At 44.6% G+C, this 27,083-nt stretch overlaps 1 protein-coding gene across 3 annotated transcripts in view; it reads left to right on the top strand.

The window, feature by feature from the left end:
• Positions 1-2,620: 2,620 nt before the first annotated feature.
• The window catches only part of LOC132870641 (myosin-9-like), an 88,836-nt gene continuing 64,373 nt past the window's right edge, over positions 2,621-27,083 (top strand). For 2 of the 3 annotated variants that reach the window (XM_060904390.1, XM_060904388.1), the window contains exon 1: positions 2,621-2,800. The gene's annotated coding sequence lies outside the window, so the exon portion shown is untranslated. The remainder of the gene's footprint in view (positions 2,801-27,083) is intronic. The other variant, XM_060904389.1, reaches the window with a different exon arrangement.

Raw genomic sequence — 27,083 nt, 5'->3', positions numbered from 1 at the left:
AACCAAGTGACCAAACTTCAAGAAACTTCACTTGATGCCTCAGGCCACGTCCCCGCACAGATCCATCCCCTCATCTGAGACCTGCACTCATCTTTTCCTTGGTTTTCATGCATCTCTTTTTACCTCCATAGGCTTCCATTGATTTTTGGCCCCATTCAAATGAATGGAGTTTTGCTCGGTAACACTTCACTACACATCCACCAAACTTCATACGGCACCTCAGGCCAAATCACCATCACACACATGATATCGGTTCTGACCCGCACTCGTCTTTCTCTCGCCTTTCATCCGTCCATTTTTTCTCCATTTTGCCGCTAATCAGTGGAAGCTTGACTGAGTCATTCCTCCCTTCCCCCATGGGTGATGATGCATTTGGCAAGGATCTGCTCATTTGAGACTTTGACAGCAAATCAACTTCAACTCAATGGCCACTTTATTAGGAATACTTACATGCACACACAATAGCAATTAGCATATAAGCATTCACGTGTTACCATGCTAGCTGTTAGCATGTTACCCATTACGATATCATGTCTGCTGTTAGCTCGCGAGTTGTTAGCATGTTCACCATTAGCATGCTATCATGAGAGCTGTTAACATGTTAGGATTAGCATGGTAGCATGCAGAGTTCTCATGTTTGCTGTTAGCGAGTTCGCCTGAGCATGTTAGCATGCTAACTGTTAGCATGTTAGCTGTTAGCATGTCACCCTCAGCGTGTTAGCATGCTAAAAGTTAACATACTATCCATTAGCATGTTAGCATGTTAGCTGTTAGCATGATAGCTGTCAGCATATTAGCCTTAAAGTGTTAGAATTTTAACAAATAGCATGTTAATCATTAGCATGTTAGAATGCTAGCTGTTAGCATGTTATCTATTAGCATGTTAGCATTAACGTGAACATGCTAGCTTTTAGCATGTTAGTATGCTAACTGTTAGCATGCTAGTTGTTAGCATGGTGGCATTATCATGTTGGCATGCTAGCTTTTAGCATGATAGCTGTTCTGCTACAGCTCAGCAAGCACACTTTGCATTTTCTCTGCGGAAATGCAGTCTAGTTCACATTCACACCTGTGTAAAAAATTTATATATATATACATATATATATATATATATATATATATATACACACACACAGTCACCGGCCACTTTAATAGGAACTTGTTCTTGATTCGGAGTGGAACCCAATGTGTTCTTCTCTCTCTGTTGCATGCTGAGATGCTTTTCTGCTCACCACGGTTGTAAAGAGTGATTATATGAGTTACTATATCCTTCCTGACAAAAAAGCTCGCACCAATCTGTCCCTTTTCCTCTGACCCTCTCTTATCAACAAGGCGTTTGTTTCCTTTCAACCCACAGAACTGTCGCTCACTCACTCACTCACTCACGCACTCACTCGATGTTTTCTGTTTTTTGCACCATTCTGTGTTGTGTGTGAAAACCCCAATAGATCAGCAAGTTTTGAAACACTCAAACACCCAGTCCATCTGACTCAAACCAACACCCATACCACAGTGAAAGAAAGTCACACTTCACTTTGAGATCACAATTTTTTTCCATTCTGATGTTTGAACCTTGTGAACATTCACTGAAGCTCTTGATTTGTGTCTGTGTGATTTGATGTGTCAAGGGATCGGCTGATTAGAGAACTGCAGAAAAACATGGATGGATGTTCCTAATACAGTGACCAACGAGTGTATATATATATATATATATATATATATATATATATATATATATATATATATAGTGCAGAAGAAAGAGTGTTAAAGCCACCATTTTAATTACACTATTTAGGGAGCAGGGAGCGATTTCAGATTTAGCTCTAGTCCACGCCTAAACATAACAAAACAGGAAGGACTGGAAGGGAAGGAATGCAGTGAGAAAATGGTACTTATAAATAAATAAATGAAGGGATAAATAAATAGATAAAGTAAGAGTTAATAGTGGAGAGAGAGAGAGAGAGAGAGAGAGAGAGAAGGTTGGTAGTATGAGGTGGTGTGTGTGAGTAATTCCTGGCATGCTGCACTTGGGCGGCACTACAGCAGGGCAACAAAGAGTGATGTAGTTTCATCCTGCACGGCCTGGATACTTATATGGGCATAAAGATCCTTAGTGCACATACCTTACTTATTAAACATTAGCTTAGGACTGCCTCAGCCTCCCCCCACATCTCTCTCTCTCTCTCTCTCTCTCACACACACACACACACACACACTCTCACACTCTCTCTCTCTCTCCTTTCTCTGTAGGGTTCAGGATCACAGCCCTCCTCCCAAACTGCACACACAGGATATCATTTTAATCCATCATTCCTAGATCTGATCAAACAATTTGCATAAATTTAATGACATCATTGAGCAACTAATTCATTCAAATAGGCAGTGTGGTAGCTATATTATTATTATTACTATTATTATCATCATTATTATTATTATTATTATTTAAAATATTATTCCGTCCTGTCACACTGAAACTTTTCAGCCGTTCTGATTGGTTCATGCTGAATGGGGATTGTTGGAATACTTGCTTCTGATTGGCTGGAGGGGGTTCGGAAGGGCGGGCCCGTGTGCTATGAGGCCACGCCTTCTTCCACTCAGGGACCGCACCCCGGAGCCAAGCCGCGCTTCTACAGTTCAGGAAGAGAGAGAGAGAGGAGGGGAGAGAAGAGAAGAGAGACGCTCACTGGCTTTGAGGAAGTTTGCGACGCTGTGTGACAGAGAGAGAGAGATCCCGGATAGAGCAGCAGCCTGCGTTTCTCTTCAGCCCCTGGGACAGAAAGAAAGAGCCTCTAACAGGCAGGTCAGGGTGGTGGTTGTTTACTTGTTTGTATTTGTGTTAAAGCTGTTTCAGTGCGCGCGCACCGCTTTGGGCCGGCCGATGTGGCCGCTGTGTGTGTGTTACAACCGAGCGCGCGCACTTCACCACCTTCCCCGGGTGGGCCGCGCACGCGCGCCGCTAATAAATAAAAAGTGAAATTAATTTCCGGTTATTAATTAATGAGCTGCACTACTCTGCACACTTGTTTACACCTTTCCTACTTCCGGCTGTTTGTTCGTCCGCCCGGAGAGAGTCCCGGGGAGAAACGGTGCACTAAAGAGGCTCAGGGCAACTTTTTATTTTATTTTATTTATATTTTATTTTATTTTTTAAACACAGGAAGTGCTCACAGGAGGGAGGGGAAAAATGGAGGCTGTGCGGCGCGAGCTGTGGCGCTCACTGTGCGCGTTAAAGTGCTTCCTGCGGATATTAATAAACTTTATAAACTCTATTCTGGAGCGGGTTTGCGCTCAGACGCTTCCTGACGGAGAATTATAGTTTTATTTTTTAAATATATAAAGTGTGTGGAGAGTATGGCTGTGAGCGGTGACGTTACCCCTCACTTCCTGTTTGCTCGTGCTCAATCTGGGTTATGACGTAGCTTTGGTCTCCCGTGCGCGCGCGTGCGCCTGTGGATGCCATGATGTTTCCTTACAAAAAAACTCCACACACATCGCTCTACTTTTCTGAAATGCGCATGCGCACGATTTTGTTGCAGGTCGTGATTCCAAATTTTTTTTTTTTTTTTTTAAAGGGGTGGAGGGCTGGAAGAAAAGCACATTGACTGACTGACAATGGGGGGATTTTTTTTTTTATTTATGTATTTTTTTTTTTTTTAAAATAAATAAATGCGTTCTTGATACACTCCAAACTCTGGGTCTGTTGGAAATTTCCAACATGGTGGTGGAGTTCGCTCCTCTTAAGCCAGTATCTCACTGGGCTGCGACCAATTGCAAACGTCACTCGCGAAAGAGTTTCAAGTGTCTTGAAACGTTCGTGGGGCTTCTCAGGCTACGTTTACACTAGACCGTATCTGTCTCGTTTTCTTCGCGGATGCACTGTCCGTTTACATTAAACCACCTGGAAACGGGAATCCGCCAGCGTCCACGTATTCAATCCAGATCGTGTCTGGTCCGGTGCTGTGTAAACATTCAAAATACACGGATACGCTGTGCTGAGCTCTAGCTGGTGTCTCATTGGATGTCACTGTGACATCCACCTTCCTGATTCGCTGGCGTTGGTCATGTGACGCGACTGCTGAAAAACGGCGCAGACTTCCGCCTTGTATCACCTTTCATTAAAGAGTATAAAAGTATGAAAATGCTGCAAATACTGATGCAAATACTGCCCATTGTGTAGTTATGATTGTCTTTAGGCTTGCCATCCTTCCACTTGCAAGTGGTAAGTGATCTGCGCTGGGATCACACACACAGCGGCTCAGTCCCGAATCGTGGCTCGTGCACTTCACTCGCGCACTCTGTGAGCTGCGCAGGGCCGGAGTGCGCACCCTCCAGAGGGCACTCGCTGTTCAGGGCGGAGTGATTTGGAGCGCAGGATGCCTGTGGAGCCGAGCGTATCCGTGTATTGGCGTTGCTGTGTGCACGGCTAACGGTTTTAGTGTAAACGCGAATCGTTTTAAGAACGTTAATCTGATGATTCGACGTAATGTAAACGTAGCCTCAGTTTCCTCGCATGAGTCGCAAAGTGTCGCTGCTTCGTCGCTGAAATTTTGAACATGTTCAGAAAATTCGTGCGACACAATTTCTTTCAAATGCGTCGCTGGTGTCGCAAAGCCGTTGCGAACCCTTCTCAAGTCAGTTTCCGTGAGACAAGAAGTGTGGGTGTATCTCATTAGACAATTGTTGTGTTAACTTGGAGACACAACAGTTGCAGTAAAATATGCGAATGTCAATTCAGTGTGATTCCAAGCGAAAATTGTCGCTAATTCGCATATTTTATCGCAATTGTTGGGTCTCCAACTAGTCGCAGGCTGTCGCAGCCCAGTGAGATACTACCCTTCTAATTCCAAAACTTCTAACAGGACCTGAAGGTGAATGAGGTCCCAACCCCAAACAAACAATGACGATTTTATGTGCCTTTTTTTTATAAATTGATGTGCAGTTTAATCCAATCACAGGACGACACTTGAGCTTTAAAATAATACACCAACTACGACCAACATTTTCTTGATTTATTAACTCGAAGCAGGGGTTTATACCCAGTCACTGGGGTTGGACAATCCAGTGACTTGGTGCCAGTCCCAAGCCTGGATAGAGTTGCGAAGGGTTGTCAGGAACAGGATCCAATGCAAAACTTGCACCAAATCAGATATGTGGAGCAGCCAAAAGATGATTAACTCAAGGCATGGGTGGCGCAGAAGGTATCGCTGTCGCCTCCCAGCAAGAAAGTTCTAGGTTCGAATATCAAGTTGCAGCCGACTGGAGACTTCCTCTGTGGGTTTCCTTGGGGTTCTCTGGTTTCCTCCGACAGTCCAAAGACATGGATTCGGTCAACTGGTTGCTCAAAATCACCCAGAAGTGTGAACGGTTGGTTGTTCGTCTCTGTGTTCGCCCCACCTCTCATCCAAAGTCGGCTCTGGTTGGCTCAAGTTCACATGGATATCATGCTGTTCTTTTAAAGCCGCTGGATTACCATCTCAAGATGTATGACTATTGTTCTTTTGCTGTAGCTGCGCTTCACTTCTGGAACACATTGCGCACAGACATTAAGCATCTTCTGACTCTGTCTCTCTCTTTTCAAATGAGAACTTTAAGATTCATCTATGTAGATAGAACTTCATATTAGAGTCTCTTATTGCCCATTCATATGGATTTACGTAATGTATATTTAGCGTCCTGAGCACTTTATTCTTGTTTTTTTGCTTGATGGATAAACGATATAGAAAATGAATAAACTAACTAAAACGTGACCAGAATCAATTTTTGTGAGGCTAAACATGTTAGGGGCGGGGCAATGTGATGATATACTATTGGCGTTCTCAGACATTTTCAATATGTGATCTTGATCATATTTCCTGATATACCTGGGATAGGTTTACTCACAAATTACAAACAAAAGTGTTGGGAAGAGGGTTAAATACTTTGTTTAAAGATCATACTTTAACATTGGATCTGCTGTTTTCAGTCAGTTTGTAATTATTTATGTTCAAAGTGTATTATGATGATAAATCTCACTCGTTATATCTTCTCCACAATACCAGATGTTTTGTAGGCTACTAATGACCTTTCTAATCGTCATGTTCTTGCACAAACTGCTGAGTCAGGTTCAACTGTCTTAATCTTGAGTAATTTAGCTCGCAGGGTTTCCACGTACCATACTCTGTAATGCCGCTACGTTATCAGGACGTCACTGTGTCCATGTTGAATTTCATACCTGGAGACTATTTTTAGAAGAAAAAAACCCCTTCAAAGCCACTGAAGTCCTGGCCTTCGGTGTCCTTGTTGCTAATTACTGCCATGAGTCTGTCCTTCTGAGGGTTAAAACTAATGCAAGTCATCGTTATTGTTATCGACGTTAAGTGCAACACATCAATAATGCATTATGGGAAATCCGGTTTAACGATCCGGTCAGGTCCCTGTGGGCTGTGGCTTTGTAATGTGCACTGTTTCTCGTACTTGGTGTATTTGGAAGCAGTTCCTGAACTCCCATAATGCACTGCAGTTCATGTACCCAATAGTACTTTGATAAAAATAACTGTGATTTGGCTTCAAGTTCTTCCAAAATGTTAATCTCTTGGACTGGGTATTTGTTTCTTTCCTTCTAGGCGTTTTCTCAACTTCCCCAGTGGGTTGTTATTTAAAAACCCAAAAAAGTCATCACCTTCACTTCCTTTTTTTTTTTTGTGAGAAGAAGAAATGGTGTCTTTCTCAGTGAGAGAACCAGGCTAATGGGCATAAATATGGCGCACCATTTCCTGTCCAAGAGAACCTTATAGGAAAGTTGGGTAGCTGTACTGTGGGAGGCTAATAACACACACACACACACACACACACACACACACACACACACTGTCTCTCCATCTGCAATTAGATGGAAAAATCTACAGGACTCATGAGGATGTAGTAATAGTGAAGTAAGAGCTAATAAATAATTCCTTATCCCACCATCACTGGTGTATGTAGAAATCCAAACATTTCTCAGTTTTGTGTGTGGATAAAGTTGGAAAAGATTTGTGTTGATTTTAAAATGAGCCTCCATGGTGAAGGAGCACCTCCCGAGTGTAGCCTGCGCCAAACCTTCCAGCTGCTGCAGCACGTCAGCGATCACAAATGATATTAAAGGCTTCAGCATGTTTAACGTTAAGATGATGTCCACGAATGCTTTGTTGCGTCCTGGGAAGAACGGAGTGTGTGTGTCCGGGACGTTTCGCACGGCGGCTGGACGAAGAGTGCGGCGAGTAAAGTGTCCATGATGCGTCAGGTTTTAATGCTTAACTGTTCTAGAGGGTGCCGTTACTTTTGTTTCCAGATTGCTTTATTTCAAGTCGTTAATATGAAAGGCCTTGAGTTTCACAGATGTGATGTTTGTGTGACTGAACTGAATAAACTTGTCAGTGTAGTTTGTATATAAACCCTCCGCTCACTGTGATCTGAAGCAGTGTCTCCTTGAACGTATATTTACACAAACTCTGGTGTTTCACGACTAACAGGACGTTCGCGTGCCCCGCATTTCTCATGTAAGCGTCCCTGTGAAAGCTTTATGAATAAATCAGTTCATGTGCAGTAATCTGAGACACGATGAGCGGGACGTACAAGAGGCATTCGGCATCAGGGGGATGAGCCACATTATGGGAAATAATTCCTGCATCATCCTCCTTCAGATCGTATTTCCTCTGGAGGCTCAGGAGTGTAAAATTTCTACTCGCACACACGTATGCATCAGGTACTTTTCCCACATTGTTGTCTAATGACTCTGAGGAAAAGTGCAGTCGCAGCAGTCTCATGTTGCTGCTCGAGTCACGTCATGACTTGGTCAGCTTGTTTTAAAGGTTCCTATGTTAGAATCTGTTTTGTGTGAGAGGCAGAGTCAGTCAGACATGGAGAGACAGACGGTGAGACAGAGGCAGGCAGAGTCAGTCAGACACGGAGAGACAGACGGTGAGACAGAGGCAGGCAGAGTCAGTCAGACACGGAGAGAGACAGACGGTGAGACAGAGGCAGGCAGAGTCAGTCAGACACGGAGAGAGACAGACGGTGAGACAGAGGCAGGCAGAGTCAGTCAGACACGGAGAGAGACAGACGGTGAGACAGAGGCAGGCAGAGTCAGTCAGACACGGAGAGAGACAGACGGTGAGACAGAGGCAGGCAGAGTCAGTCAGACACGGAGAGAGACAGACGGTGAGACAGAGGCAGGCAGAGTCAGTCAGACACGGAGAGACAGACGGTGAGACAGAGGCAGGCAGAGTCAGTCAGACACGGAGAGACAGACGGTGAGACAGAGGCAGGCAGAGTCAGTCAGACACGGAGAGACAGACGGTGAGACAGAGGCAGGCAGAGTCAGTCAGACACGGAGAGACAGACGGTGAGACAGAGGCAGGCAGAGTCAGTCAGACACGGAGAGACAGACGGTGAGACAGAGGCAGGCAGAGTCAGTCAGACACGGAGAGACAGACGGTGAGACAGAGGCAGGCAGAGTCAGTCAGACACGGAGAGACAGACGGTGAGACAGAGGCAGGCAGAGTCAGTCAGACACGGAGAGACAGACGGTGAGACAGAGGCAGGCAGACGGAGAGGGACAGTCACAGGCAGACACAGACGGAGCGAGGCAGGCAGAGTCAGTCAGACACGGAGAGACAGACGGTGAGACGGAGGCAGGCAGACGGAGAGGGACAGTCACAGACAGATGGAGAGAGGCAGGCAGAGTCAGTTAGACACGGAGAGACTGACAGTGAGACGGAGGCAGGCAGTGAGAGAGGGACAGTCACAGGCAGACAGAGGCAGGGAGGGAGGCACACAAGCTGGGCGAGAGGCAGGGAGGGGGACCGTCGCGGGCTGGGCGAGAGGCAGGGAGTGTGCGTACACGTGTGTTTGCATTTCATCATGAGACATTTCCTGATAAGAAATTGCCTCCATATGCAGTACAGAAGATTAGCCTGTGATATGCTAGCTATGCTATAAAACACGTACTCTGTGTACATGATGGACTCAACTCGAGCAGAAGTGTAGGAGACATGCTAACGGTTCCCTGCTAATCAAACAGCTGTTCTAAATGTGTGCTGTTACAGAGAAACATTATATCCGAGCTAGCTGTGATTAAAGTTGTCTGGAAAGCCAAGTATGTAAATGACTAAAGTGTTACTTGCTAACATTACCTCAGTACATTTATATTAATTAAGTTTCTAGCTGGCTAAAGTGTCACTGACGCAAGTTTAGCTAACATTAACCAGACTACTAATTATCTACTTTATATTACTGCTAATTATTTAACAGGCTGAAGTTTTTGGGTGCGTTAACTTGCTCGGCTGTGTGTGTGAGGTAACTTTAGCTCTACAGTTAGCAGGTTGGATAATTATCTAACTGTCTCTAAAGTTTCGATTAGGCAGTGCTAATACATGCTAACAAAGAATAATAATTATTAGCGAAGCCAGCTGGATGCTAAAGTGTTCCTGAGGTACTGTTAGCTGTATTGTAGGCTAAGCATTACGTGGTTAGAAAATGGTTCGTGAGGGGATGTTAGCATCGCTGATGTTGGCTAATCATGCAACTGGCTTTATTGTAAAGTGTTGCTGCGGAAGCTAAACGTTTCTAAGGTGAAATCCTGTTAATGGAAGTGATTTTGTTGTTTTGCTTTTACGGTTGTCTTATTCTTGTAGCTCTGGGCTTTTCATCTGAACACTGAACATGTAGCATGACGAGGTTTAGCTTTGATGCATGCGTGTGTGTGTGTGTGGGGAGTTGACCTGATTTTCTGCCAGAGTTGGAGCGATTTGTCCTCGCTGGGGCTCAGTGACCCACTTGAATCCTGCTTCCTTTATTGTTTTGACTTTTCACAGTAATCCAGTGCTTTCTTTCGCTTCTCCTGGCTCCGTTTATGTTCTCTCTCTCTCTCCCTCCCTCCCAGATGTGGTGGAAAATGTTTTACAATAGTGTGAGGTTGGTAAATCTGTGTTGATGCAGTGCGTGACAACAGAAATGACAGTAGTTTGAGAGAAAATGGAGGTGGAGACACTCGGCACTGTCAGAGATTAGGAGCAGGAAGGAAGAGGAGTTAATCATTTCCCATCTGTGTGGGTTTTTTTTTTTTTTTTTTTAAACAGTATAGTACTAATGGTAACCAGTATAAAGGTTCGTGCACTTTCTCACAGTTAGAGCACCACAGGCACACGGAGCTCGTTATAATGCCCCCAGGGCGTTTACAGCACAATGCTAAAGGCCACACTGGGCCGTTTGGATGTGAGTCAACAGGCCGTGTTCATAAACACTCGACCAGTATGAGTCAGGCTGCTCGCAGCACAGCGCCAAGATCGCTGACCAGGATGTAGTTCGCGTAATGAGACCTGGCACTGACTAGCCGGTCATTTAGACCTAATCACACTGAGAATCGTTTATCGGTCTATTAGCAAAGTTGTGTTTAAATGTTTTTGTAGGATAAGCTGAGCTAATGTCGACCAGATTTACGAATATTTCAGTAATGCTGATGGGGGTTTCGTGCTAACATGATTAACGCCAATTAGCAATAAACTACTGAGCACGGTGTCAGTGTAGCGGGTTTACGTTTAGTGACGCCTGCAAAGCTAACGGAGAAACGACAAACAGTGGAAGAACAACTTTTAGGTGTGGGACTTTTCCAATAATGCAGCTCAGCCACTATAGATGTACATTAACACGTCGTCTGGGTTTTTCCCCCCGCCCCCTTTCCTCCTCTCCCTTTTACTCTAAGGTTCCATTAGGGCATCCCATTTTCTCTCTCTCCCTCATCATTACTTTCTTCTCTTCCTTTTTTTTTATTTTTAGAGCCATTATGATTTAAGGTAGTCCGCTAGTCCGAGATTCTTGCTAGAGCGGTATCTCAGGATCAAGTGTGTGTGTTTTGTAGGATTTATATACTATGATTTTGTAAACTGCCCGTGAACCAATTTACGTCTTGGGATTCATCCAAATGTCGTCAAGGTCACACCAAGGTCGTATGTCTGAAATGGAACCTTTTTTGAAGAAAAAACCTTCCTGTTTTGAGGTATATTGAGGTTTATTCTATCCATGTTCCCTGGATATGAGCAGTTGTGTGCTCTGTCTACTACTAGGATATCAACTCATGTACTGCGAGTAGAGAGAAACAAAATGGCGGAGCGTGTTGCTGAACCAACCGAGGATGAAATAAAAACTCTACTTGAAAACAAACCCCCCCCCCCCCCCCCCCCCCCAAAAAAAAGTACTAAAATAAAGCAACAAAATATGGAATAAAAGTATTTGATGGTAAGAGAATTTTTGAAAAAAAAATTAAACAATCACATTTTCCACAGATTTCACCGGTTTGTTTACATTCTGAGCAGATATGGTTTTGTCAGACATTTTGTATAAAGCTTTTTTTTTTAAATCAGATTTGCACAAAATAAAAATAAAAAATGCTCGGTTTCTCAAAATCCAGTGAATGTGGATAGAATTAAAGTGCTGATGACACGAACATGACTCTATGCAATTTCTTTAAATAAACTATACAACATGGCAAACATGTTAGATTTCTGTTATAATTACGTGAAAAGAAGCTGTTGTTACGCGAATATCCAACTTTTTTAATTGCACAGCGCAAGAAAACTGGGTCCGTGGCTCGCGGCCATGTTGTGACGTCAGCGGGAGAACACGCTGATGTTCTACTCTGGTTCTACTCAATGGAAATGGCGCATGAAAACGCCGGTGAACTCTCTAGTGCTAGCTCTTCCTCTTCTGGGAGTCTAGAATTGTGTTGATCTCTTCCGAATAGAATCTATGATAGCCTACCCTCTTTACCCTTTGCCTCTCGTTGCTAGGCGGCAGTTACATGAAAGCTGCAAGCTTTCACAAGCAAATACATGACTGATATCACGCCGACTTTATGATTACATTTATGATGATCATGCAGAATCTATAGCTTTACGTACCTTTATCTTATGTCGTTTCACAACACATGTTCTGACAGGAGGACTGTCTTTGGATCCGGCATAGCTACGAGTAGACCCCCTCTGTAATACTGGCAGTGTTGCCAGATTGGGAGGAATCCCGCCCAGTTGGGCGGTTTCAAGTGCATTTTGGTGGGTTTTGAACATAATTTGGGCTGGAAAACGTCAGCAGTATCTGGCAACAGATACTGCTGACGTTTTCCAGCCCAAAATATGTTCAAAACCCACCAAAATGCACTTGAAACCGCTCAACTGGGTGGGAAACCTTCCAATCTAGCAACACTGTGTAGGCACTGCTGATGGTAGTAACACACGTTTGTGCTGAACTGCACACCCAAGAGATTCTTTTAAGCTGGGAAGGGTGTCAAAACAATCCAAATCGAAGTGTTCAGACCACAGGACGGATGTTGGTGAGGGCTCCCACTTGTCACGAGTGCGCCTGACTTGCTTCACCCACTTCGCATGCAGCTCGGGATCTCTGGGAAACTTGAATAAACTTACCCCATCCTTGTAGGTTTTGGAGCAAAAGCCGGCATCATAACTTGTAAAATAGGCGCCTTTGTGAATTAATATATGGATCATTGGGAATTACTTTTTATGTTATAAAACATCGCCAAAGATGTCAAAAACGTGTCATCAGCACTTTAAAGTTATTCCACTTGATCTCGTCATACACGGAGTATAGACAACTCGGTGCTACGCGCCTCGTCGCCCATCAGCTCATATACGACTCGATTTTGTGGAATAACTGTTAAATGTTTTAAGGTATATTCAGCTGTACAAAGTATGAAGGAGGGCTGGACTTGTTGGCGGTGGAGGCGTCCCTGTCGCCGCTCTTGGCTTCAAGTTCTACTTGTTTCTTTCTATCTGAGATCTCTGCTTTGTTTCTCAGTACAACTAATGTTCCTCCTCATTCGCCGTGAACATGGACGTTCTATCACGTGACCTTAGACACGCGTGCGTGGTGAAGCTACAGAACAAAAAGGGCAGAAACAAGGTTTGAAAGCTGAATGAAGGAGAAAACGCCCACTTGTAGTGAGAAGGTACAAATTTGTGGTAATTAATATTAGGCGTTGACCATTAAATGAAATTAATAAGCATCAAGACTGATTTCCACATGCGAGTGGTTGATGGGTCACTCTGCAGAAGGCTGTTTCACCAGACGTTAATTTTAACGTTTAACCTTGAGGGGACACTGCGCTCCTGCACAAAGCATCCTAACATGAATAAAGTTTATATGAATAATTAGCAGGTGTGGTTAATCAGGATTTCGGCTTTTGTTGTAAGTCGGCGACGAAGACGAGTCATCGTTCGTAAATATCCGTGAGGGAAATGGAGCTCTGCTGTGGTAACGTACGAATTTAATAAGTGGATGTATTGCTCCTTTCAAAAGCGTGATTATCATGCGACTTTATCACCCATGCTAACGCCACTCGATGCTCTCATTTTTGGTTGAGATCATTCTTCCTCCCGTGTGTGCGCGTGCGCTTTTCTTCCCTTTTTTGGGCCGCCTCTCTGCCCGGTCTCGGCGCTTGCCTTCCTTCAGCACACCTGTAACTTTTGTGAAGAATACAATAGAAGGAAGCCGGGACCTGACTCGCTTAATCTCCAAAGAAACAACGCACGCACACACAGAGTAAGAGAGCGCGCGCAAGAGCATGCACATGAACACACTACTCTCAACATCACCACATCCTGCTGCAGTGTTTCTCACACACACACACACCAGCCACTTATTCTATCGAGTTAATGCTAATTTATTTGTCTAAAATACTGAAACTCATAAGCCCTTCTGTAAGTAAAGCCTGTAACGGGGTGTAAAAATCAGTGTCCTATTAACGATGCAGTTTACTGAAGTGTGAACTTGTCATATGGGCGAGTGCTAAATCAGCAGTATGATTTTTTATTTTTTTTTTAAACTTCCTGTTGGTGCAGGAAGCCGGCTTTAGAAGAAACGGGGGGGGGTTGTTCAACAGCTCACAGGCGCCTGCACTCAGTGGGTGGAAAAACGTGTGCGTGCATGCTCAGGTCCAGCTTCAGATGTGCTTTTTGTATGGTTTTGTTGCTTTTGCCCAAAGCAGCTCCGCCCTGACCCTCTGTGCTGAAGTGTGAAGTAGTGGACCGTGGGGTGGGGGGTAGTTATCCGTAGTGGGCTGTAATGGACCATAGGGGCAGGTAGTGAACTGTATTGGGGAGTAGTTGTAAATGTGGTCAATGCAGTACGCTGCAGTTTGCTATAGTGTAGCTTGGTTTCCTGTAGTTCACTCGAGAGAACCGTAGTGGGTTGTAGAGAACCATGGTGGACCGTATTGGATTGTAGTGGACCTTATTACATTATATTGGATGGATGGATGGATGGATGGATGGATGGATGGATGGATGGATTGTAGTGGACCATGTTGGATTGTAGTGGACTCTGGTGGACCGTGTTGGATTGTAGTGGACTCTGGTGGACCGTGTTGGATTGTTGTAGATCATCGTTGGTTCTGGTGGACAGTGTTGGATTGTAGAGGACTCTGGTGGACAGTGTTGGATTGTTGTAGATCATCATTGGTTCTGGTGGACCGTGTTGGATTGTAGTGGACCGTGTTGGATTGTAGAGGACTCTGGTGGACAGTGTTGGATTGTAGAGGACTCTGGTGGACAGTGTTGGATTGTTGTAGATCATCATTGGTTCTGGTGGACCATGTTGGATTGTAGTGGACATTGTTGGATTGTAGAGGACTCTGGTGGACAGTGTTGAATTGTGGAGGACAGTGTTGGATTGTTGTAGATCATCGTTGGTTCTGGTGGACAGTGTTGGATTGTGGTGGACAGTGTTGGATTGTGGTGGATCATTGTTGGTTCTGGTGGACCATGTTGGATTGTAGTGGACAGTGTTGGATTGTAGAGGACTCTGGTGGACAGTGTTGGATTGTTGTAGATCATCGTTGGTTCTGGTGGACCATGTTGGATTGTAGTGGACAGTGTTGGATTGTAGAGGACTCTGGTGGACAGTGTTGAATTGTGGAGGACAGTGTTGGATTGTTGTAGATCATCGTTGGTTCTGGTGGACAGTGTTGGATTGTGGTGGACAGTGTTGGATTGTGGTGGACAGTGTTGGATTGTGGTGGATCATTGTTGGTTCTGGTGGACCATGTTGGATTGTAGTGGACAGTGTTGGATTGTAGAGGACTCTGGTGGACAGTGTTGGATTGTTGTAGATCATCGTTGGATTGGAGAGGACCGTGGTGGATTGGAGAGGACCGTGGTGGATTGGAGAGGACCGTGGTGGATTGGAGAGGACCGTGGTGGATTATAGTGGACCATATTGGATTGTATTGGACTGTAGTGAGTTGCAGCTTGCTGTACTGCAGGACCGCTTGTCTCAAAGGCAGTTCATTGTAGTTCATAAGTAACTAGACTGAGATGGACTTTGGCCCATGACCTCACCCTGAGCTGTATCAGTATACTGCACCACTCGCCCTGTGATCAGAGATAAAAAGCAGATGTGCGTGCACACTAAGGTGGAACTCAACGACCCAATCATCTAGAAAATTCTTGCTTTATTTATTTAATTGTTTTTCTTTCAGCATTGAATAATAAGTGTCTCATTTTATCTGCTGATGGAATTTACACGAACAGGATGTCCGACTATCTGAGCGTAAGCAGGCACTCAGTGAGCCTCCTGAGTTTGTAAACATTTAATCCATAAATAGTGCATCAGTAGCAGAAACTAACATCAGCCTGATCATTTATCTCAGGAATAAAACACTCAGTGCTGTGAGAGAGGAGGGAAATAATCAGCGGCATGGCAGCATGATGAAGCAGAGTTACTGTAACCTTCCTGGATTTGATTGCTTTCCCAGAACTGCAAGTCCTGAAGTGTTTGATTTCCTCTTCTACCACAGCACTTATTTGTTCGTAGTTACCCTTAATGATGCAGAAACTCCACAAAACATGTTAATGTTGGTGTTCGCTCTCGTGTTACGGAAGCTGTAAGCGGTTAAGGCCAATTTATGCTGACAACCCAGTCCTCGCAGACAGTGTCTGCGTAGCCCCCCCACCTTCGCAGACGCTCTGCGCGCACCTCCCAAAAACTGTGACCACCGCAGAAGCCTCGCAGACAGCGCCGCAGACAAGAGGGCTCTGATTGGTCCACTCTACATCCGCTGTACACGCACTTCCGCTTCCCTACTTTCCCGGTTCGTTTTGTTTTCACGACCGGCATTTTTAAAAACACGAGCGAAGATGGAGCAGCATGAAGAGCGGTTGATTGAGGAAGTACGGACATCTATACGACTCCAGTTCTTGTCATTATAAAAAAAAAAGTTCTAGTCATTATAAGTAACCGGAGGATAAACACTCCACTAACCACACCCACCAACTACTCCTAGCGACTTCGCGCCCCCTTGCGTTGTGCCGGTGAATAACATCGCGCATGCCTATTACTCCCCGCTCAACAATAAATTACAACTGTCTGCGAAAAGCTATCTGCGAAAGCCTTGTCGCAAGAGCATGCAGAGGCCTTTAGTGTGCAGGAGAGCAGAGCTATTCTTTGGGGGCGGAGCTACGTTCCAGTGTTTTCTGGACTGTGCTAGAAAATTCAATATTATACGTTTAAGATTTTTTTTTTTTCTTCTTCTGGAAATCTGAGTTTACATAAGCTTTGTGTTTTTAGTTTAGCACTGAAGCTGAGAGTAAGGGAAGTGTATAGCTGCTGGTTTAGGATTGTTTATGATTAAAACATGTAGCTATTAGCATCTTTAACTCGTTAGCGACTTGTCACAAAATTAAAACAGTAAAACTTGAAAAGCCGGACAGGTTTCGGTTGTAAGCGGTAAACCGCGTTCATTTAATCAGTATACTGTTTACATTTTAATCACATTCATACACTCCCTGGCCACTTTAATAGGAACTTGTTCCTGATTCTAAGATGCCTGCTGTTGGCTGCAGGAGTGGAACCCAATGTGGACCTCTCTCTCTCTCTCTCTCTCTCTCTCTCTCTCTCTCTCTCTCGGTTACATGCTGAGATGCTTTTCTACTCACTACGGTTGTAAAGAGTGATTGAGTTATTAGATCCTTCCTGGCAGTTTACACACTGCGCTGTTGTCAAGCGATCAGCTGATCAGAGAACTGCATAAACCAGAACAACAGGTGGATGGATGGGTGTCCTTAATAAAGTGGCCTGTGTGTGTGTGTAATAGAAGTGATCACATGACCTCACGTCCCAGCTGATTTGCGTATCCAGTCGGGATTAAATGTAAATCTTGGTCGAGCGTTGAGAGTTTAAATCTGTGCTGCTTTTCATCGCCATGAAAGGACAGGATGAGTCCGTGTGTGCGTTTGTGCCTGCGAGGTGAGACTTGGACGTGTCGAGACGTCTCGCTGCACAGATGAGCGAAAGGCGAGTGAAAAACCACTCGGCCTGCATTCTTTCCCAGCCATTAAAAAACCCAAAGCCTCTAATCCAGGCACTGACGCTGTGTCTCCACGAGCCCTCGGGCTGCTTTATCACTGCTCGACCAGCTTCGTCTGTCTCAATGCTTTTTGGGGAAGTGCTACCTGCCTGAACATGAACGTGTGAGAGAGAGAGAGAGAGAGACCCCTGCTGCTGCTTTTAAAGCAGGAAATCTCTGCTGATGCTCAAGCTGTGATTTTATTTATTTATTTTTTAATTAATCGACTGATAAGGTGAAAATGTCTTCTGTAATCCTAACGCACTCGATGAGCAAAGACCTCATTTAGTCACCTATCAGACCCTTTAGAGATTTGCTACAAGCCTGTTTTGTGATACGAGCCAATAAGAGTCGACATGGTGGCTCTGTTTACACTGGTTACTTTATTACGACACGCCTTCTCAGGCTCCGCCTCCGAAAACCTAAAGGTTGATGCGGTTTTGGGGGAAAAAAATCATGAGATACTGTGATTTATGCATAATGTCTTTCTGGGGGGAAAAATGAACTATATAAACGTTATTTAAGCTACAGATGGCAAAAATATCTCTGATACTCCCTCACTTCTCGAAAGTTGACAGTTATTCCACGAAATCGAGTCGTACATGAGCTGGTAGCTGACGAGGCGCATAGCACCCGGTTGTCTATAATCCATGTATGACGAGATTGAGTGGAATAACTGTTTTATTCTATCCACATTCACTGGGTTTTGAGAAACGGAGCTGCTTTTTTTTTTTTTTTCCAAAATTCCATAAATAACTTTATATAAAACATGTGACAAAATAATTTCCGCCTAGAATGTAAACAAACCAGTGAAACGACAGGAGCAATTTGTGAAAAATGCGATAATTCTTGAAAAGTAAGTGTTGTTACTGTCATACTTCCATATTTTGTTGCTTTTGTATTTTTATATATAAATTTATTTATTTTTAGGATTTTGTTTTAGTTTTTATTTCGTCCTCGGTTGGTTCAGCAGCATGCTCCACCATTTTGTTTTCCCTCTACTCACGGTATATGAGCTGATATCCTAGTAGTAGAGTAGCCAATCAGAGCGCATGATTACTCGTATCCAGTGAATGTGGATAGAAGAATACGCTTTTTTTTTTTCGCAGTCCGGTTTCCATCAAATCCTGCACTTTGATTGGCTGGCGAGCGGGTCCATATCCTACGATACAGACCTCGGATACGGACTTCTGGTGACTCGCTTGTTCGCAACAAACAACGTAGTAGCAATTTTTGTCAACATTTATTTTCGCGTTTCTCAGGAGAATAGCATTAATTTTACAGCATGGATAGCGATAACGACAGCGTTCACAGCGAAAGCGAGTTTTACTCCCCTGAGGAAGAAGAAATAAAAGAAAACATTTCAGGAGAAAGCTAAAAACCTCGAACTGTTGCTAACACCGAGCAAAAACATGGCTGAATCCTGAATGACTCCTATTTGTATAAATAGGGGACTACATAGGCGGCAAAATGTAGTTTTTTTTCCTGCCATGGAAGTGCACTTGTATACCGAGGACGAAGCCATTTGCATTACAGCCGTGAACGAGGATTAAAAATGGCAGCTCGGCTCGGTTTTCTGTTAGAATTTGGTAAAGAAAAAAATTAATATATTATTTACCAGCTTAAGGTCGGTCTATATTGTGAAATACCGTGACCTCGGCCTTGAATACTGACCTCGACCCAGAGGGCCTCGCTCAGTACTTTCAAGACCTCGGTCACAGTATTTCACCGTACAGACGTCCCAGCTGGTAAATAACATATATTGTCATAAATTTATAAGTTAACAAACTGCTAACAAAACAGCAGGGTTGGATTTTAAATAGAAAAAGAATAGCGGCTTAAAAAATTAATTCAACAGGAGGGAAAAATATTTATGTAATATATTATTAATAAATGTTTGTAGCACCTTTTGAGCACTCAAGGCCGCTATACCTAAAGAAAAACCCTCGATTGTGTTGGTGGTAATGCAGCCCGTGTGGTGTGGTGTTGAATTGTGTAACAGTGTAGCGTTGTTGTGAAACACACAGCATCTGTTCTGCAGATTTATACGAAAGCTTTTGCGTTATTTTAGATACACAGGCCTAATAGAGGCATACTGTCAGGATTTGTCCCGCAGTCGTCCTGCGCATTTCGATGCCCGATTGGCATCGTGGCTCAATCGGCCTCCTTTCATAGCTGGGTTTAAGTCTCCTCAGGAAGACGCTACATTCTTTCCCCTGCACAAGAATTCGCAAACGACAAAATAGCTTTCTCTGTTTGTCATTTCCTTTCTGCTGCCTTTTTCCTTTTATGAACTTCTCGCGCTCTCTGCAGCAGCGCACACGAAGCAGGATGTCCTCTCCGCACTCGTCCACCACTGTATCCTGCTCTATCAGTCCATCAGGTGTGTGTGTGTGTGAGGGGAAGAGTGTGGTTAAATGAAGGCCGTGATCAGGCGTCTGAGTGAGGCACCACAGTCGCCACGCTGCCACTTTACACCCGTTGAGTGAGAACAGCCCGCTGCTCTCTGATTGGACGTTAAGATAAAAGCAATTGCACGACAATTTATTTATAAAGGTGACGTTTTTGTCATATGTCGACGAGCTGTAGCTGTACATCGAGTTGATGAGAAAATCATCAGGAGGTTGGAGTATAATTTGGGCTGAAATTTTGTCGCTGAGATGTTGTTGGTAGGGATGTCCCGATCAGGTTTTTTTGCCCTCCGATCTGATACCGATCATTTGATTTTGAGTATCTGCCGATACCGAGTCCCGATCCGATACTTCTTATAATCCATAAAAAATAAAGACGAGGAAAGAAACGGATCCAGGATGTTCCTCATTTTTTATTTAACACCTTATTTTAACATCCAACAACTCCGTTAGCAGGGCAGCACGGTGGTGTAGTGGTTAGCGCTGTCGCCTCACAGCAAGAAGGTCCTGGGTTCGAGCCCCGGGGCTGGCGAGGGCCTTTCTGTGCGGAGTTTGCATATTCTCCCCGTGTCCGCGTGGGTTTCCTCCGGGTGCTCCGGTTTCCCCCACAGTCCAAAGACATGCAGGTTAGGTTAACTGGTGACTCTAAATTGAGCGTAGGTGTGAGTGTGAATGGTTGTCTGTGTCTATGTGTCAGCCCTGTGATGACCTGGCGACTTGTCCAGGGTGTACCCCGCCTTTCGCCCGTAGTCAGCTGGGATAGGCTCCAGCTTGCCTGCGACCCTGTAGAAGGATAAAGCGGCTAGAGATAATGAGATGAGACCTCCGTTAGCAAACAGAGCACTTACGTGAGGCAGTTTGAACAATAAATAACAAATTTAAAAAAAATAACCTTAAAATACCTGGCAGGAATGTAAACAAATAAAAAAAAAAAAAAGTGCCACAGTGCCGGTAATTTGCTTTTAAGAACGCATCTCACAGTGGTGTACAGTAATTTCAATTAAGGAAATGAACGTTTTTCTTGATGAAAACAAGCATTTCTACCCTTTCAGGTTTGAGCCCGTTTCTTTTGTCATCCAACGAAAAAAAAAAATGATCTCATGCTTTGCTTTCCGCTTCGAACTGCTTCCGTGTTCAACTTTGCCGGCAACAGGCAGCCAATAACCAATAGCGTCTCCGCTACAAAGTGATGTCATGCCGCACGCGTTGATGTTGCTGTGTTGAGACAAGAGGTCTGGTCTCACTCTGTGCCAACGCATAGCTATTGATGTGTTAAAAATGAGAATATATTATATAGATATATATCCGATCCCTGATCGGGAGGCAATGCCCGATTCCGATCGAGTCTGAAACCATGTGATCGGGCCCGATTTCCGATCACGTGATCGGATCGGGACATCCCTAGTTGTTGGATTTATTTCACGTCTTCTATTTTTTTTTCGTAATTGTTAAATAGGTGTGAAAATCAAACCTTGCTGTAAATGACGTGTTAATTAGACTGTTAGGGTAGTATCTCATTGGGCTGCGACAGCCCGCGACTAGTTGGAAACGCAACAATTGCGATAAAATATGCGAATTGGCGACAATTTTCACTTGGAATCACACTGAATTAATATTTGCATATTTTACCTTAATTGTTGTCTCCAACTAGTCGCAGGCTGTTGCAGCCTGGCTTTCCCTTGGCAGGCAGGGAAGTAGAGGAAGCCTCACGGAAACTGACTTGAGAAGGGTTCGCGACGGCTTTGCGACGCACTTTGCGACTCATGCGAGGAAATTGAGAAGCCCCGCGAATGTTTCAAGACACTTTTGAAACACTCTCACGAATGACGTTCGCAATTTGTCGCAGCCCAGTGAGATACTGGCTTTAGACTTTTTTTTGCGCCCCGTTTATTGTAAAATTATCGTGAGCAGGTCCAAAAAATATCAATAGCTGTACGAGCGAGATTAAACAGAAATCTCTGGAGTGATGTAGCTGAGGTTGAGGAACTGCTGGTGTGTTCCAGTGTTCTGGACCTCACAGAACATCAGCTGTAGGTCAGTGAAGAAACACAACGGATTTTATTTTCAAGAAACCAGTTCTAAACCCCCAACGTTAGAGCGAGACGTCCTTCGTTCTCTTTACTGCACCGATGCTCATATTTGGCCTTTTATAGTTCTCTTCTTTCCAGTCCACAACTCATCCATCAGTTTTATTGGCTTTTTCGGCAGCATGAACTTGAGCGGGAGGCGCTCGACTCCGTTCAACTCGACTCTACTGGAATGGAATGAATGCAGAGTGGATGGGGGGGGGGACAAAAACAAGAACATGCGAGGGAGGGAGGGAGTGAAGCCTGACTTTTCATGGCAATCGAGTCGTTTTATTAAGAGTCGTGAAATACCTGGCCTCCCTTCTGCTACTGCTGTTCCTCTGGGAACCAGAGGCCGTCACGGGTCACTGACGGTCTCTCAGCAACAGCGCTGGAGTCCTAGATATGAAACCGTGTCGTCTGGCGCTTTGGTTTCAGCACTAATTTGTGTTTCGGACTACGATTGATCTGGTTACTTGATCCCTCAGAACGTATTCAGGGACAAAACCCATGTAGGAATATTCGAAGCCTTTTAGAATCTTGTACATTTCTGCCATTTTATCAAGGGCGTTCATGATCGTGTAGCGTTTCCTTTCGGATTTAGTTCACTCTTCTGTCAGAGGAGGAGAAATGGACGGCTAAAATTAGCCGTGCGGCTCCCAGGAGTCCTCCAATGTGACTGATTTAACTGTGTCATGCCTGTATGAGCAGAGGACACGCTCGCTCGTCCTGCATCTCTCGCTGCTTTTGCATTGTTGTTGTTTTCCCCCTATGAATTCTGATGCAGATCTGATATTTATTAGTGCGTGCATATAAACAGATCGGTCCAGATGTTTTTCACTTTGAATAAGGGCTGCATTCCAACAAGGCGATTAAAATCTGACCTGCCTGAGATCTGGACTTGGGTGGGTTCCCCCCCAATTCCAGTAATTCTGAAGTTATTCAGATTGTGCAATGTGTGAAGCCAAAGATTCATCATCTGGTGTTCAAACGACAAACAGGAATCGTGGAGGTGAATCAGTGGCGTCTAGATCAGATACATTCTGTCTGAGCAACCTGTAGAGGGGTAAAACCATGAGGGAGAGGGAAACAAAACTGCGGGGTAGCTCTATAACCCGAGGACGTTGTTCTTCAGGCCGTGACAGAGTAAAGGATGCAGTCGGTTATGTGTCCAGTGCTTATGAAGGGTCTTTTTTGGGGGGGGGGATGGAAAATGATGACCGTAATCTCCATGGTAGCGCCAAAAGGAATGTTCTAAACACAGGAGTCGGATCTGGGTCAGGTCCGGTGTATATGTAACCATGGTCCGATTGGTGTGAAGGTACGGGGGTTGTGCATGAAGGCCTGCAGTGTTGCAGCAGCTTTTGTCTGGTTCGGTTTGTCTTCTCTCGGAAGCAAGTCATAATTCAGTGTCTACAGTACATCAGCTTCGTGGCTTTAGACCTGAACTTGGTTCCAAGAGTGTCCTTTGACACCTCTGTTACAAAACCCAGACAATTTTCTTTATTGCACCACCTCATCCTCCACCCATCTGTCTGAACCTGGCGATGATACGATTCCTTGGCAGAGCTTATAGAAATTTTATTACCTCTCGTACAATTCACTTGGCAGCCAGTATGGGGTGTGTGTTGAAGTTCCACTCCCATGATGATGATAAAAAAACAAAAAACAAACACATGCCAGGATGCAGCGTTTGACACAACCTGTTTTTAGTTTGGCTCATACTGACTGATGGTTTCTCAGGTAGAATCTGGGCACTTGTGGAAACTTGTACAATTTCAGAACTTCACCCAACCTGAAGGAATTTTCCAGAAAATTTCAAAGGCTGTGCAAATTGTGGATTCTTAGATCTTCACATCCAACGATGTTCTGGAACGTTCCCTCTGTTGCATCTAGTATCTACGGGTGTAAAACCTCCAAAGATGTCCTGGAATGTTCTCTGTAATTGTGTCCTAGTTCTAGACCTTTAGAACTTCACTGACCTAAAATATCTAAGTTTCAGGATTTGCACAGCCATTGGAACCTTCTGGAAAGCTACCTTTTAAGTCAGGGATGTTCTGGAAGGTTCCCTCCATTTGGGTAAAGTGGTGTGTGTGTGTGTTTTTTTTTTTTTTAAAAACTCCAAGCCTGGAATGTTCTGTGTATACCTGAAGGCGTTTAGAACTTTATACACGTAAACAGAGTTTTTCCCTGATTATTGTTCTCCAAGAGAGGGCTGTACAATTCCACACTTGTAGGTCTTCACGGCCAGTTTAATCTTCTGGAATGTTCTCTATAATTGTGTGTAGTTTTGTGACTTTAGGACTTCAAAGCCATTCTGGAATGTTCCCTCCGTTTTTGATGTCCGAGTTAAAGGAATTTTTCACACTTTAATGTTGTGAATTAAAAAAAAAATGAATGTGACTTGGATTGTTATGAATCAGGCTGGGGTGGGGGTAGCGTTGTAGTCAAGAGTACCTAAACCGTGAGACCAAGGCTACATTTACATTAGACCGTATCTGTCTGGTTTTCTTTGCGGGTGCACTGTCCGTTTACATTAAACCACCTGGAAACGCCGGGAAACGGGAATCCGCCAGCGTCCACGTATTCAATCCAGATCGTGTCTGGTCCGGTGCTGTGTAAACATTCAGAATACGCGGATACGCTGTGCTGAGCTCTAGCTGGCGTCTCATTGGACAACGTCACTGTGACATCCACCTTCCTGATTCGCTGGCGTTGGTCATGTGACGCGACTGCTGAAAAACGGCGCGGACTTCCGCCTTGTATCACCTTTCATTAGAGTATAAAAGTATGGAAATACTGCAAATACTGATGCAAATACTGCCCATTGTGTAGTTATGATTGTCTTTAGGCTTGCCATCCTTCCACTTGCAAGTGGTAAGTGATCTGCGCTGGGATCTCTCACACAGCGGCTCAGTCCTGAATCACGGCTTGTGCACTTCACTCGCGCGCTGTGTGAGCTGCGCAGGGCCAGAGTGCGCACCCTCCAGAGGGCACTCGCTGTTCAGGGCGGAGTGATTTGGAGCGCAGGATGCCTGCGGAGCCGAGCGTATCCGCGTATTGGTATTGCTGTGTGCACGCAAATCGTGTATTGGTGTTGCTGTGTGCACACTAATCGTTTTAAAAACGTTAATCTGATGATCCGCTGATACGGTCTAATGTAAACATGGGCCAAGTCAAGACCAAGAGTTTGAGGGGTTTGAGGTCAAGTCAAGACCATTTCAGGGTGAGACAGTCAAGACTGGTGTGTGTGTGTGTGAAGGGGGCGGGGGAAGGGTGACTGCCATTAACAGGAAGAAAAACTTCAAATTAGCAAGGAGTCATGTTATTGGTTGCATTTGAAGCAGGAAATGTTGCATCCAATCACAGTAACAACGTTGCCAAATAAATCAGTTTAATGAACCCCCCCCCCCCAGTTGTGGTCTTGACTGGTCTTGAAATAAAATCCCCGAGACCAAGACAAGACTGCGTAAAAATGCGCTTGATTCCGAGATGAGACTGAGACCTTTTAAAGAGTGGTGCTGAGACTGGTCTCGAGTACTACAACACTTGGTGGGGGTTGTTTGGGGGGGGGGGGGGTTGTACCAGCTTAACCTAGCCTCTCTACTAGCTTTCCGGCATTGCTAGCCAAATTAGCATTTGAAAATGTCCCTTAAAGTATCGACGTGTCCATTTAAAGGTAATTCAAGGTTTTCCATCAGCACAGCCTCCGTCAATTTGAGGCTCCTGCATCCTTTAACTAAAAGGTAGCATTGTGGAAACTGTATACACACCTGTACCGAGTTGTTCACCGTGTCTGACTCGTAGCCTTTAGCGTTTCCTCTCTGATGTAGTTCACTAGTACGTGAGCTGGCAGAGAAATGGACAGCTAAAATTAGTGAAGCTGTGATGCTCATGGGAGTCTCCCAGTGGGACTGATTTAACTGAGGCTTTAGCAGCATTAGCCTCGTAACTCAAATGCAGAACTAAAGCGTAAACCGTGTTTCGACTGACCGAGGTCATTTGATGTGTGGGGGATGGGCGGTTGCGTCGGATTGTTTCATCTGTACATGAAACAACTCCTTTACAGCTGATTGGAGTTCCCTAGGTATGAGGACCCTTTTGGAGTTTATAATGGAGTGTGTAACGCCGGTGTTCAGTCCAACTGGTGTTTTAAAGGCAGTGTTAATAGCGAAGAAAAGCTTTGGTTAATAAGCGGGTCATTCCAGCTGTTCCATGTTAGTCACTGGTGTATACGAATGTTAGCGTTTCTCTCTGATGTATTCTCTTTACTCCTGTATGTTTGTTGGTTCATGTTTGCTGACTCATTAGCTTGTTGGAAACCTGGCTGGTCTTATTTTTTTGTAAATGTTTCTCCAAGGTGTGCGCGCGCGTACGCAGAGAGCGTGTTTGAAGTTAAGGACTAATGTGTTATCTTGTGAAGGCTCATCGATGATATGATATATGAACAGTGCGGCACAAACTCTTACAATTTCCTGCAAAACTTTCATTCAGTTGTAACACTTTCGTTTGGGCGGCACGGTGGTGTAGTGGTTAGCACAGTCGCCTCACAGCAAGAAGGTTCCGGGTTCGAGCCCCGTGGCCGGCGAGGGCCTTTCTGTGTGGAGTTTGCATGTTCTCCCCGTGTCCGCGTGGGTTTCCTCCGGGTGCTCCGGTTTCCCCCACAGTCCAAAGACATGCGGTTAGGTTAACGTGGGGTGGCCTTGGGCTGAGGTGCCCTTGAGCAAGGTACCGAACCCCTGACCGCTCCCCAGGCGCTCTGGGGGTGTGTGCGCACGTGTTCACTGCTTCAGATGGGTTAAATGCAGAGGATGAAATCTCACTGTGCTCGAAGTGTGCATGTGACACATAAAATAAAGCTTTCTTCTTAAAGCACTAAACTACTTCTGGTTCTGTCGTCTGTCTTGTTGCGTAATTTATACTTTGGTTGGCTGGATGATGGGATTTTTTTTTTTTTTTTTTAACACTGTCTACTTTTCAAAAGTGCTTTTAGGGTTTTAGGTGTTTTGTGTTTTACACCCGCAGCTATGTTTCACATCCTCGATCACCCGTGAAAAACAGCAGAAGTTGAGATCCGGTCTAGGGGGCGTTGCTTACCTGCGTCACGATGAACAGTCTGGGCTAGAAAGAAATCAGCCCCTCGCTATTACTACTTCATAACATTTCTGTGTTGGTTTCTTTTTTTCCCTCCTTACAGCCATTAGGGGTTCTGCTTTAAGACCTTTTTGTTAACAAATA

Source organism: Neoarius graeffei, chromosome 22 (assembly GCF_027579695.1).
Source record: "Neoarius graeffei isolate fNeoGra1 chromosome 22, fNeoGra1.pri, whole genome shotgun sequence".
Lineage (NCBI taxonomy): Eukaryota > Metazoa > Chordata > Actinopteri > Siluriformes > Ariidae > Neoarius > Neoarius graeffei.
This window is presented reverse-complemented; position numbering and strand designations above follow the sequence as displayed.